Consider the following 14,991-nt stretch of genomic DNA (forward strand, 5'->3'; position numbering starts at 1 on the left):
TTTGGGAGGGGGGGTTAAAGTTACAAAATTAAGATATAACATAATGAAAGTGCTTGTGCGTGTGTGGTACACGCATGCATGATATGATACTGATATAAGAGTGAATTACTGAATGTGATATTCAGATTGCAATACACTACAACATTCTTACTTTAAAATACAGAATAAGAACAACATGATCGAGGTCAGCAGTTTTATCTCGAACGGTATGTTCAGTTTACAATCTAAAATCCAATTTTCGAGGCTTCCTAGAAAATAAATTCAACACATCTGTTGATTTTACAACTATGTCTCTGCGAATGTTCAAGAGAGCCAACCCGTTGAGTCGACTTTCACTTGTGGTATTTCTGAGGTAGGTTTTCAGGTGTCTTAATGTTGAAAATGATCTCTCACTGGCTGCAGTGGTGACGGGTAGGGTGGCAAACACTGTCAACAAGCAGTAGATTGCAGGGAGTTTATCTTGATCATATAAAAGAAGGGATTCTAAAGCACCTTTGGGATTCTTCTATAGAGATGAAAGCAAGCCTTCGCTCCTATAGCACTATCTTCACTGCATTGGAGATCCACATAATACTTTTGTCTTAAGATCTTGTCAGTAGAGGTAGAAGGCACATAAAAGACTGCAAAGTAAGTTTATGAGATGTGAAACGTTCTCTCAGTGTGGCAGGTGTATTATCACGAAAGAACAGCAGAATTGCATTTTTGTCATCAAGAAAGGAAAGCAGGATTTCATTTCTGTTTGTAATATTTTGTATTATGAGAAATGAAGAAATAAGAAATCCGGACTCTGCTGGAATTATTTTTACTGCAAGAAATATTAACTTCAATATGTCTGTAATAATTTAAAAAAAATGTAATTTAGGGCAGCAAGATATATTGAACAGTATGAACATTGCAAGCTGCAAAGGTATTTTGAAGTGATTTTTTTTGTATGTAAATTTTATGCAGATGATCATTTAAATTAATGTCAGCAAGCAAAGACACTTGGGACGTTTTAAGGATTTCTTGAAGAATTATTTGAAAATTATTTTTTGTTATTGTATGGAGAAGTAGAATAACTGAAGGAATTTTTTTATGTAACTTGACCAAATGTTAATTTGATGTTTGTAATGTGATTTAAAAATTTATAAGGTTCTTTAAATTGAGGCATCCTGTACCACACACACGGTTTCCAATGATGAAATTTTTGGTGTTGTAATAGCAATGTTCCAGAACTTGTGTAATTGCTAACAATCTTAAAATGACCATATATGGTCAAGGTGTTCCTATTGGCAAAAAGGAACGGGAATCTAGTGTAAGTTTGATCTTATTGGTTAACTGTGATTGGGCCATTTCCGGTCTTCTGCCGGCTTCGGAAAATTGATGCGTGTGCTCGGCGTCATTTACATCTGACCGCCCTAGCAAGCGCGTGCGCTCGAGGGCTTCCCTTGGGAACTCCTGTTTTTATTGGTAAGTGTTATTTCAGTGCTATTTTTATGTTATTCTCTATGTTTTCTGATATTGTTTGATTTAATTTTATTCCTTTTGCTTTTCAGTATTTCCTTGATTAATGTAATTTTTAAAGTTTTAAATTTAACGTGTCCGAGTTTGCCCTAGATTCCCGTTGCCATAATTTCAGTTCTTTCACTTTTGTTTTAAACTATACACTGTAATGTAGCATCACCTTTCTATGTTAAATCGAGTTTTTCTCTAAGTTACTTAATTATATCTTGATTCCGTGTCGTGGAACTGTATTTTGTTAGTCTTTTCAACACCCTTCATTTGTGAATTAAGTATCAGTTGCCATGTCATGACCTTGTTTCTTGTAATATTGGTTTTGATTATGTTAATATGATGAGTTTCGAAGTGATGATCGTAAACCTTTTCTCCCCCATAATGCCATACCTTTCCATGGACCTCATAGGGTTCCTGCACCTTCCACAATCCTTCTTAGTTGTCATTTTTAGGCCTGTAAGTGTTCACTTGTATATGATTTAATTTTGCATATTGAAAGTTATCCATCATGTTACCATGCTCTGATGTGTATTCACCGCCACTGCGCCATTTTACTATTTCTTTATTCACATTTTATTTCAATATTTATGATTTTTTATTATTATTATTATTTTTGCATTATTATTATTATTCTATTATTATTATTGTGTACGCATTGTCTCAAACACAACGCTACATCAGTTCTGCTAAGAAATTGTCCAAAAAAGGTATGAATATGGATATGCGAAAATATTCTTCTGTACTACCAAATGTTTCTGCATTGCACCTCTGCCTTTGGCACTTTGTTATACGAGGAATGGTAATTTATGTGTCCAATTGAGAAGCTTTCTTGCTTGCTTGCATAAATATGTTTATGAACTCCTCTTCTGCATTTCCTCTGAGCTTGATAATCCTGTCCTCCACAACATTAGAATATGAAAATGCTTTTGCAATGTCCAACTCTTCACTATGAAAAAATCTGCTAAGAGGAGCACTTATACTAAATAGTTTATTTAGTATATGTATGGATACAAGGACTTCCGAGTTCTGCACAACACACAACAATTGTTGAGCATTAGTAGAGGCCTCTTTATTATTCCACTGTATTATATTTTCAAGAACTGCAACAATGGCATCAACCAGTTCTAAAAATACTGCAACTGAGTCATGGTGCTCCACCCATCTTGTAAGACACAATGCTTTAAGCCTCGTTTTGTCATTTTCAGGAACAGTGGCATCTATCGATTCTTTAAATGCATTTAACCTTTTAGGAAACCTAAAAAATAAACAAATAATCCCCATAGTACCCAAACAGTTTCTGATTGCTTGGATTGAGCATGCATGGGTTATAGCAAGATTGAGAACATGTGAGCTGCTGAGCACGTACAAAGCCAATGGGTAGATCTCCCTTATTATCGCTTGGACGCATTAAACTGCCCACCCATAGCGTTAGCTCCATCATATCCTTGTCCTTTTAAATAATTTAAATTGACTCCTATCTTCTGAAGCACATCAATTATTTTGGCAGCCAAACCTCTTTCAGTGGCGTCAGTGGTTGGTATAAACTGGAGGAAGTCCTCCCTGAGTGTCTGAGAGTCAGGGTCGACATACCGAACACAAAGTGACATTTGTTCCATTCGAGAAATGTCACTTGTCTCATCGGCCAGTATAGTGAAGCACTGCGATCTGTTCGCTCTGCGCACGATGTTTTCAACAATAAAGTCATTGCATACGTGAATGATCTCGCTTTGAGTTTGTGGGCTAATGTACATAGTATTGCGGCTGCTTGTAAGCAAACAAGTTTTCAAATCCCCATCCCCATTTCTTGCACGAAAACGAAGAAAAGTCCTAAAATTTCCATAATTTTCAGTAGGCTCTTCATCATTCAATACAATGGGCCCATCGTCTCTATGTCCTCTAAGGGGTAAACCTTGGCGGCCACACAAAATTATAGTTTCAATAATAGGAATAATCTTCATTCTGTTGTCTTTGATTTCCTTTTTTCCACGTTCTTGTCGATTTGTATGTCAATTGGGTCTTGCTTGAATTGACTTGCCCGTAATATACAATTCTTGTGGTACTAGGTTTTTTCATGCCTACTGACCTCTACAACAGCATTTTTCCACATATTGAACTTAGCATTAACAAGTTTTCCCAAGGGCTGATGCCCTACTCCAGCTCCATGAGAAGAGCACACAATATCTATCATCTATCTATCTATCTATCTATCTATCTATCTATCTATCTCTCTATCTACCTATCTATCTATAAATGTCATTGTATGTATGTATGTATGTATGTATGTATGTATGTATGTATGTATGTATGTATTACATCTCCTTCTAAACCCTGGAGCGATTTACACCAAACTAGGTACACTTACGACTTAGTATCAGGAGACAAACCGCGTGAGGGTAAGACACCACAAGTACCCTTAGGGGCGGGGGGCCACATATAAAAATATATGAAAATAGTGTCGAATCCATCGTTTTTGAATTCGCTGAGATGAATAGTGATACTCCGGAATTTTTCCAAGTCCAAATTCAGCCTCCTTTTGGGTGGGGGCGAGTGACATATCAAAGTAATAGGAAATGGTGTCGAATCCATCCTTTTTGGAGTCGCTGAGAAGAATAGTGACACTCTGGATTTCTCTTGACAAACCGCGTGGGGGTAAGACACCCCATGTACCCATAGGGGCAGAGGGGCGCAAGGGGGGCGACATATAAAATATTCGAAAATAGTATTGAACCCATACTTTTTATGGTTGCTGAGATGAATAGTGACATTCTGGAATTTTTTAAAGTCCAAGTTCTGACCCCTTCGGGGTGGGGGGCGAGGGGGGAGTGATATCAAAATAACCAAAAATGGCGTCGAATCCATCCTTTTTGGGGTCGCTGAGATGAATATTGACACTCTGGATTTCTTTTGACAAACAGCGTGGGGGTAAGACGCCCCACGTACCAATTGCGGCCGGAGAGCGAGGGGGATGACATATAAAATATTCAAAAACATGTGTCGAATCCATACTTTTCGTGGTCACTGAGATGAATAGTGTCACTCTGGAAGTTTTTAAAGTCCAAGATCAGTCCCCCTTTGGGGTGGGGGGTGAGGGGGGAGTGATATATCAAAATAACCGAAAATGGTGTTGAATCCATCCTTTTCGGGGTCGCTGAGATTATTTTGTTTTGACAAACCGCGTGGGGGGTATGACACCCCACGTACCCATTGGGCCGGGGGGGCGACGGGGGTGACATATAAAATATTCGAAACAAGTGTCGAATCCATACTTTTCAGGGTCGCTGAGATGAATAGCGATATTCCGGAATTTTTAAAGTTCAAGGTCTCCCCCATTTAGGGTGGGGGGGCGATGGGGGAGTGATACATAAAAATAATCAAAAATAGTGTTGAATCCATGGTTTTCGGGGTCGCTGGAATGAACTGTGACACTCTGGAATTTTTAAAGTCCATGATCAGCCCCCTTTGGGGTTTGGGGCGCGGGGGAAGTGTTAAGTAAAAATAAACAAAAATAGTTTCAAATCCATAATTTAGGAGTCCGAGATTAATAATGACACTCCGGATTTTTCATAAATCATATTTCATCTCCCTTTTCGCATAGGGGGAGAAGGGGTAATACAGAAATTTTCAAAAATGACCGAAATAATGGATGTACCGTAGCCTAAGTATGTTACAGCGTAGCTTTCAACCTAAATTGATACAAGTATGACTTCTTGATGTATGAATTTCATTTTCCGTATTGACATTTACCAATCTTCATAAAAGGAAAGAAAAATTCCACCTAATCAATACATTTATTTTCTTGTAAAGTATTACAATCTAGAACCGGTTTCGACCCTTCATAGGTCATCCTCAGCTATATCAGAATCACATTTGCATTTCTATCTTATACCTCTGAAAGACCTTCATGATATATTGTTTCATAATTTTCAGTGAAAACTTATCTTAAAAACTTACAAATTTCTAAGCGTTGTGTTAAAATTAAAAATTAAAATTACAAAACTTTGTCTATTATATACATGCCCTTGGGCTGACAGAATGCATCCTTGAGTTGATTAAGCATCTATCTTAGGTATTGTTGCTTATTCTGTTGAATCGAATCCCTTTTATACTTATGTACAATCGTGAATAGACTATCAGTAAAATTTGATAAATAAAGCTTGCGTGATAATTATAATAAAATATCATGTTACATCTTTATACCTTATTGCTGGAGTGATATTATTTTAGGCAAAATATAAATGCGTGTTGACCTCTATAAAATATTTTTACATAAACACACTAATGTATTTTAAAGTCTAATCATTGTACTTTAAAGTCTAAAATAGTTATTGCTTGGATCTTGCGTTGTTACGTGGTAAAATATTATAACAATTTGTCTTATATAACATCAGATATTGATAATATTTAAATATGCCGTGTATGGTTGGCTTTTAAATCTAATGATTAAATGTCAGTTCCTTCTTGCATAAAATTACAAGTTTCATATTATGTTGATTATGTATTGTATAAAACATAAATGTCTATTAAATTGAATGCTTATCATTTACTACAGAAGTTTTAAAAACACTTGAATGTCTAGTAATATAGTCAGTGTGTTTAGTGACACTGAAACGTGTTGGCCTTGATTCTTGCGTTATATTTCCATAATTTGCCTTTTTTTATATATGTCGAATGTTGATCTTTATAGATTCCATTTGTAAATAACAGCACTTTCCTATAATTGTGAAATGGATCAATATAAGCTTGATGCGTGTTAAATTATGGAATATATGTGTGATTCAGTTCTGGCCTAACTTCTGGAGTTTTCTCCCATCAAATGCCGTAAGACTGTGGTGGTTCCTTTCCCTTTTTTAAGGCTGGTAAAGTCTGTAAGCCAAAATGAATGAAGTGAGTTAGATTTCAATAGAAGTGTAATATTGTGTGAATTTGTAAAGCCTGAATTAATTTACTTACTGCTGGATGTTTGAAATGCAAGTTTCTTGGCCGTTTGACGAGTAATGTACCTCGTACTGATGCTTCTAGTGTTGTCTGTTGTGAGAGGGGGGGAGGGATAAGTAGGGGAGTTGTTACGTGTGTATGGGCGGAGTCACTGAGGTTCGCTGTCTGCGCCGTAGCTTGTGTATGACGTCGTCTGTTGACTATTTAGACGTAGTCGTTTTTTAAGATAGGAACGATTTTATTGAACAAAATATTAGTTTTTTCAGATAACTCATTTATGTTATAATTAGGATTTGCATACTGATCTAGTGTTATATATAATTCTTCACTTATATTAAGCAAAGGACCTTTAGGTTCTACATTTAATATTTTTAAATCGTTATTTATATCCGTAAAATTGTGCTTATATTCATGCATATGTTGCCCTATTGCCGAGAAATGATTATGCCTAATTGCGTTTACGTGCTCATTATATCTAGTCGTGAAATTCCTGCCCGTACGCCCCACATAACTTGTTAAGCAGTTGTTACATTCCATTCGGTAGACTCCTGATTGAAGATATTTGTTACTATTATTTACTGATTTGCTATTATATAAGACATGCCTATTATTTTGTGTAGTCTTAAATGCTATTTTAATGTTATGCTTCCTCAGAACATTGGTTAGTGAATATACGCCCGTATTATTGAAAGTGAAAGTTGCGTAATTTTTTCTGGGTTGATCTGTTTTCGTCAGAGTGGTGTTGGGTCGTGATTTGAACTTACGAATGATGGAATTAACCATTTCTTTTCTATAACCATTTTTTTGAGCTATTTCGTGAATTAGTTGTAGTTCATCTTTGAGATCTGCTTTTGACATCGGTATATTAAATGTTCTATAAATCATACTTTGATATGCTGCAATAAGGTATAAAGATGTAACATGATATTTTATTATAATTATCACGCAAGCTTTATTTATCAAATTTTACTGATAGTCTATTCACGATTGTACATAAGTATAAAAGGGATTCGATTCAACAGAATAAGCAACAATACCTAAGATAGATGCTTAATCAACTCAAGGATGCATTCTGTCAGCCCAAGGGCATGTATATAATAGACAAAGTTTTGTAATTTTAATTTTTAATTTTAACACAACGCTTAGAAATTTGTAAGTTTTTAAGATAAGTTTTCACTGAAAATTATGAAACAATATATCATGAAGGTCTTTCAGAGGTATAAGATAGAAATGCAAATGTGATTCTGATATAGCTGAGGATGACCTATGAAGGGTCGAAACCGGTTCTAGATTGTAATACTTTACAAGAAAATAAATGTATTGATTAGGTGGAATTTTTCTTTCCTTTTATGAAGACGAGTATGACTTACTATCTGGAGAAAGTACTGTTTACGATAAGACACCCCTGGAACCTCTAGAGGAGGGGTGACTTATATATGTAACTAAAAGCGAACAATAATACTTTTCCGGACTACTGGAGCGATTCAAAAACACCTGGTACACTTATGAATTACTATCAGGAGATAAATTGCGTGGGGTTATGACAAATTACCACCCCTAGGGGTAGGTTTTGGAAAGGGTGAGATATAAAAATAATCGAAAATAGGGTCACATCAAAATTGTTTTTGGGGTCGCTGAAATGAATACTGACACTCCGGTTGTCGTTTAAGTCCAAGTTGATACCCAATTGGCAGGCGGGTGAGAAGAAGTGAAGAAAAGAAAATATCCAAATGACCGAGTTTAAGGATGTGTGTGTGTACGTTCCAATATAATTGTCAGCTGAACTTGGTACAAATATTACCTACTATCTAAAAAAATATTGTTGGGGAAAGACACCCCTAGAAGCCTTAGACAAGGGGACGTAATATAACAATATTAGTGTTGAATCCATACTTTTCGGGACTACGGGAGCGATTTCACACAAACTTAGTCATTTATGACTTATTATCAGGAGACGAAGTGCGTGGAGGTATGACAACGCTAAGCACACCCACGAGGGGGTGAGATGTAGAAATAATCGAAAATAGTGTCGAATACAGTCTTTTTGGGGTCGCTGAGATGAATAGTAATGCTCCAAATTTTTTAGAAGAAGCAGTTCTGCCTCCTTTCGCATAGCGGTGAGAAGAAGTGAAAAACAAAATTTCCAAAATGACCGAGATAATGGACGTATATGTGTATATTCCAGCATAATTCTCAACCAAAATTGGACCTACTGTCCGGAAAAAAATACCTTTGGGGTAAGAGGACCCTTGCTACTAGAATAGAGCTGAAATGTTAACATTAAACGAAAACGACTGATAACTGTGTCTAATCCAAAGTTTTGAGGATCGCTGAGATGAACTGTGGAACTCTGGATGCCGCTTAAGGTTAAGTTTAGTCCTAATCGGCAGGCGAGATAGAACCGGTAAAGAAAACAAAATGTCCAAAGGGACAGAGTTTAAAGACATATGTGTGTATGCTCTAGCATACCTCTCAATCAAACTTGGTATACACATGACTTACTATACAGGAAACATTACTGTGGGGGTCAGATACAGCTAGCACCCCTAAGAGCGAGGGTAAATGATAAAAATCACAGAAAGATGGGTGAAATATAAAAAAATAATAGATAACGACAAATATTCGTGTACAGTCCATACTTTTCGACGTCGCTGAGGTGAATAATGACACTCCGGTTGTCGTTGTTCAGCCCCTATCGGCATGGATATTAGAAGGGGTGGAAAGGAAAATGTTCAGAATGACCAAAAATACGAGTGTATTTTTCATCCAGCATAGCCCTCTAGCCCTCACATAAAATTGGTACACGTATGGCTTACTATTTGAAAAAAATATTGTTGCGGTAAAACACCCCTAGCACACCTAGGGGAGGTAATGAAATATAAAAATAAAAATGATTTTTTACTGATATTAATGTCGAATACATCTTTACGAGGTCACAGAGTTGATCTGTGACACACTGAATGGTTAAGTCATACTTCAGCCGAAATCGGTATGGAGGTTGAGAGGAGGTAAAAATGAATGTAAATACAGTATAACGGATATTATGGATGTACTGTATGTGGGTATGTTCCAGAATTGCTCTCAACGAAACTTGGTACACATATGACTTACCATCTTAGAAAAAATAGTACATACATACATACATACATACATACATACATACATACATTATCATTATAGACTGTTATGCCTTTCAGCGTTCAGTCTGCAAGCCTCTGAGAATTTACTAAACGTCGCCACAATCCTCGATTTGCAACTAGTGTGGCCTCATTTAGTTCTATACCTCTTATCCTTAAATCGTTAGAAACAGAGTCTAACCATCGTCGTCTTGGTCTCCCTCTCCTTCTCTTACCCTCTATAACAGAGTCCATTATTCTCCTAGGTAACCTATCCTCCTCCATTCGCCTCACATGACCCCACCACCGAAGACGGTTCATGCGTACAGCTTCATCCATCAAGTTCATTCCTAAATTAGCCTTTATCTCCTCATTCCGAGTACCCTCCTGCCATTGTTCCCACCTGTTTATACCAGCAATCATTCTCGCTACTTTCATGTCTGTTACTTCTAACTTATGAATAAGATATCCTGAGTCCACCCAGCTTTCGCTCCCGTAAAGCAAAGTTGGTCTGAAAACAACCCGATGTAAAGATAGTTTCGTCTGGGAGCTCACTTCCTTCTTACAGAATACTGTTGATCGCAACTGCGAGCTCACTGCATTAGCTTTACGACACCTTGATTCAATCTCACTTACTATATTACCATCCTGGGAAAACACACAACCTAAATACTTGAAATTATCGACCTGTTCTAGCTTTGTATCACCAATCTGACATTTAATTCTGTTGGATTTTTTACCTACTGACATCAATTTAGTCTTCGAGAGGCTAATTTTCATACCATACTCATTGCACTTATTTTCAAGTTCCAAGATGTTAGACTGCAGGCTTTCGGCACAATCTGCAATTAAGACCAAGTCGTCAGCATAGGCCAGGCTGCTTACTACATTTCCACCTAACTGAATCCCTCCCTGCCATTTTATACCTTTCAGCATATGATCCATGTAAACTACAAACAGCAAAGGTGAAAGATTACAGCCTTGTCTAACTCCTGTAAGTACCCTGAACCAAGAACTCATTCTACCATCAATTCTCACTGAAGCCCAATTGTCAACATAAATGCTTTTGATTGATTTTAATAATCTACCTTTAATTCCATAGTCCCCCAGTATAGCGAACATCTTTTCCCTCGGTACCCTGTCATATGCTTTCTCTAGATCTACGAAACATAAACACAACTGCCTATTCCTCTCGTAGCATTTTTCAATTACCTGGCGCATACTGAAAATCTGATCCTGACAGCCTCTCTGTGGTCTGAAACCACACTGGTTTTCATCCAACTTCCTCTCAACGACTGATCGCACCCTCCCTTCCAAGATGCCTGTGAATACTTTGCCTGGTATACTAATCAATGAGATACCTCGATAGTTGTTGCAATCCTTCCTGTTCCCTTGCTTATAGATAGGTGCAATTACTGCTTTTGTCCAATCTGAAGGCACCTTACCAACACTCCACGCTACTTTGACTACTCTATGAAGCCATTTCATCCCTGCCTTCCCACTATACTTCACCATTTCAGGTCTAATTTCATCTATTCCTGCTGCCTTATGACAATGGAGTTTATTTACTATCCTTTCCACTTCCTCAAGCATAATTTCACCAACATCATTTTCCTCCTCCCCATGAGCTTGACTGTTTGCAACACCACCATGATGATTTCCTTTTACATTGAGAAGATGTTCAAAATATTCCCTCCACCTCTCCAGTGATTCCCTGGGATCTGTCATGAGTTCACCTGAATAACTCAAAACACTGTTCATTTCCTTTTTCCCTCCCTTCCTAAGATTCTTTATTACTGTCCAGAAAGGTTTCCCTGCTGCTTGACCTAGCCTTTCCAGGTTGTTACCAAAATCTTCCCATGACTTCTTTTTGGATCCAACAACTATTTGTTTCGCTCTGTTTCTTTCATCTACGTACAAATCCCTGTCTGCCTCGGCCCTTGTTTGGAGCCATTTCTGATAAGCCTTCTTTTTACGTTTACGGGCTGCTCTCACTTCATCATTCCACCAAGATGTTCGCCTCTTCCCATCTTTACACACAGTTGTTCCTAGGCATTCCCTTGCTGTTTCTACTACAGCATCCCTGTATGCCACCCATTCACTTTCTATATCCTGAACCTGCTTACTGTCTACTGTTCGAAACTTCTCACTAATCATATCCATGTACTTCTGTCTAATTTCCTCGTCCTGGAGATTTTCTACCCTTATTCGTTTGCAGACAGATTTCACTTTCTTTACCCTAGGCCTAGAGATACTTAGTTCACTACAGATCACATAGTGCTCTGTATCATCGAAAAATCCCCGAAAAACATGTATATTCACAACAGACTTCCTGAACTCGAAGTTGGTTAAGATATAGTCTATTATGGATCTGGTACCCCTAGCCTCCCATGTGTAGCGGTGAATAGCCTTATGCTTGAAGAATGTGTTCGTAACAGCTAAACCCATACTAGCACAGAAGTCCAGCAAACGCTTCCCATTCCCATTAGCTTCCATATCTTCCCCACATTTACCAATCACCCTTTCGTATCCTTCAGTTCTATTCCCAACTCTCGCATTGAAATCGCCCATTAGCACTATTCTATCCTTGCTGTTGACCCTGACCACGATGTCACTCAATGCTTCATAAAATTTGTCAACTTCATCCTCATCTGCACCCTCACATGGTGAATACACGGACACAATTCTTGTCCTAATTCCTCCCACTGACAAATCTACCCACATCATTCGCTCATTTACGTGCCTAACAGAAACTATGTTGCGTGCAATGGTATTCCTGATAAAGAGCCCTGCCCCAGACTCTGCCCTTCCCTTTCTAACACCCGTCAAGTACACTTTATAATCTCCTATCTCTTCCTCCTTATCTCCCCTTACCCGAATATCACTTACTCCTAGCACATCCAGATGCATCCTCTTTGCTGACTCAGCAAGTTCTACCTTCTTTCTTCCATAAGCGCCATTAATATTGATAGCTCCCCATCGAATTCCATTTCGCTCGCCAAGTTGTTTCCAAGGAGTCCCTCGCCTGTCAAATGGGAGTGGGACTCCATTACTCCCATAGGTCCGAGGCTTGCTTAAAGTGTTCTGAGCTCGGTAAATTCATGAAGCAGGATGCTGCCCTACTTGCACATAGTCCAAGTGAGGATCTCTCGTCTAACGGGTTATGGACCACCGGTGAATTGTGTAGTCCTAGTCGCCTGAGCACAAGGAGGGCCACGACTCAGAATATGTCCGAGATGCCCACTCCCATTCCATAGCAACTGGTATCCCGACTCTCAGGACCACTTACTAGGCCACTCAGCTGTTGCCCATGGTTCACGAACTAGGACGTGACTACAGTAACCCACAAACATGAACCACGAAAAAATAGTATGGAGATTAAAAATCACAGCCTCCGCTGGTGGTGGGGAATGAGAGGGGCTGACGTGCAAAAATGGAAAATAACCGATATTAATGTCGAAATCCATTGTTTATGCGTCTCTTATACGAGCTGTGATGCTCTTGATACCGTTTAAGTCCACGTTCAGTATCCATTGAGACAAGAGCTGAGAAGGGCTTAAAAGTATATAGTATAAAATGACAGAGATTAGTGTTGAATCCACTGCTTTTGGGGTCACTAGGTTGATTGTGACAGTCTCAATGACTGCCGAAATTGCGTACATCATTATTTAGATATTGGTAAATACATATAATTATTACTTTCTTTTTTTTGTTTTTTTTTTTTGTTTTTTGTTGGAAAGAATCTAATACTTCCCAGTCTATTCTATCTTCCAGAAGAACAAGGTTTTACTCGAAAATTAAATAATCTAAAACTTGAAATCAGATACATCTAAATAACTTTAAAACTACATAATATGTCGTAAAATCAACATCTCAAAAATAAATAAATAAGCATCTACTTCACACTTAACTAACTGGTAATACATATACTAAAGGTAAACATTCAAAAGCTACCCGGACAATGACGGGTACTACAGCTAGTCTACAATAAGCACCATCGTCGATTTGAGAATTTGTTAGCCACTTCCATCTATTTAACCAATGGAGTTGAAATTTTAAGTTCCTCTTGCCACTACCTGGAAACTTGAAGTTGTAATCTGGCACCTAAACATCAGTCAGAACATTGTGCCTAGTTTCAACGTCCATCTGAAAAATTTACATAAGTGAATGTCAATTTTTCTACTTTATTTGTAACTATTCGATAATGATAAAAAAACTTATAATTATGGAATTAATCATAAAAGTGCAACAGCTGATAATAATAACCACTTCTGAACGTACAAAAATGTACCCAACAGCAGTTCAGGGTTGTAGTTCGACCTGCTGCACTATTTTGATAATAGTACTAATACTGTGTGTGTGATGTCTTACCTTAGCAGATTTTCCCACAAAGTTTGCTATGTCCCTTGCATTTGCATACAATTCACTGGCACTAGAAGTGGATGTGGATGGTAAGTCCAAGATCTGATGGCCTTTAGTTGGTGAGCACAGATTTTTAATTGGTTCTGTTTCAGCTTCAGCAGATGATTCAGGTTGTGTACATTCCGTTGAAATATTCTATTCACTTTCCTCCATTTTGGATTTCTTTTGGAAAAAATGTGACTAAACTAGATTGCCTTTTGCGTACCGGTGGATCCATAATCGTATTTTGGTGATTCTGATGTGGTAAAACAATAGCTAACACTAAACTCAACACGTTACCACTTTAAATGCACTTTGAGTCACTCGCTAAGACCTAATACTGTCGTCCAGTAACCAGTTACGTTTGTACTCCAAACTCAAGGGGATTGCGACATCAGAGCTGATAGATTCACAACTAAGTATTTTTTATTTTCCACCTTATCGATACACTAAATTGCTTAAGGCAACCTATTGGTTAAAAGTGGAACATGTTTCGTTTATTATCAACATCTTCAGCCACATAACACTGTTTAGATTAAACATTCATATATTGACAAAGTATCAATGCTTTAGAGGAAATGTCCTTAAAATTAACATAAGAAGATTGACAATATTAAAAACAAAATACTTCAGAAAAATTATATAAATCTTTCTACAATTGAACGCAGCTGACAAGGAAACACTTGTATAATAATCCATAGAGAATATGTCCTAATGATTATTCTTTTCTTAAAAAGTTCATGAAAAAAGGCCAATTTATAAATTAAATTAGAAAAAATCACTGATAAGTAATTGTCGAAATGAAGAAATCCATCATCACTACTACACCAGACAAGAACGTAAAAAAATGACAGGAGATACTGTTCCAGAGGAAAGAAGGTTTAAAAGGAATTGACAACTAGGAATTACGGTAGTAATACGAGCCACATTATGAAATCTGGTCATGCTCATGTGTCACACCAGACAAATGTGCAACAAATGACAGCCAGGATACAATAGAACAGAACTGATGAATGGGGGGATTGTACTCACACAGCCTCGTACG

The 14,991-nt window shown here is 37.6% G+C and overlaps 1 protein-coding gene across 1 annotated transcript in view; it reads right to left on the minus strand.

Annotated features, from left to right (window-relative positions):
- Sbp2 (SECIS-binding protein 2) overlaps positions 1-14,991 on the minus strand; it is a 155,439-nt gene that overhangs the window by 99,711 nt on the left and 40,737 nt on the right. The gene's annotated exons all lie outside the window — the stretch shown is intronic.

This window comes from Anabrus simplex, chromosome 12 (genome assembly GCF_040414725.1).
Source record: "Anabrus simplex isolate iqAnaSimp1 chromosome 12, ASM4041472v1, whole genome shotgun sequence".
Classification (NCBI taxonomy): Eukaryota; Metazoa; Arthropoda; class Insecta; order Orthoptera; family Tettigoniidae; genus Anabrus; species Anabrus simplex.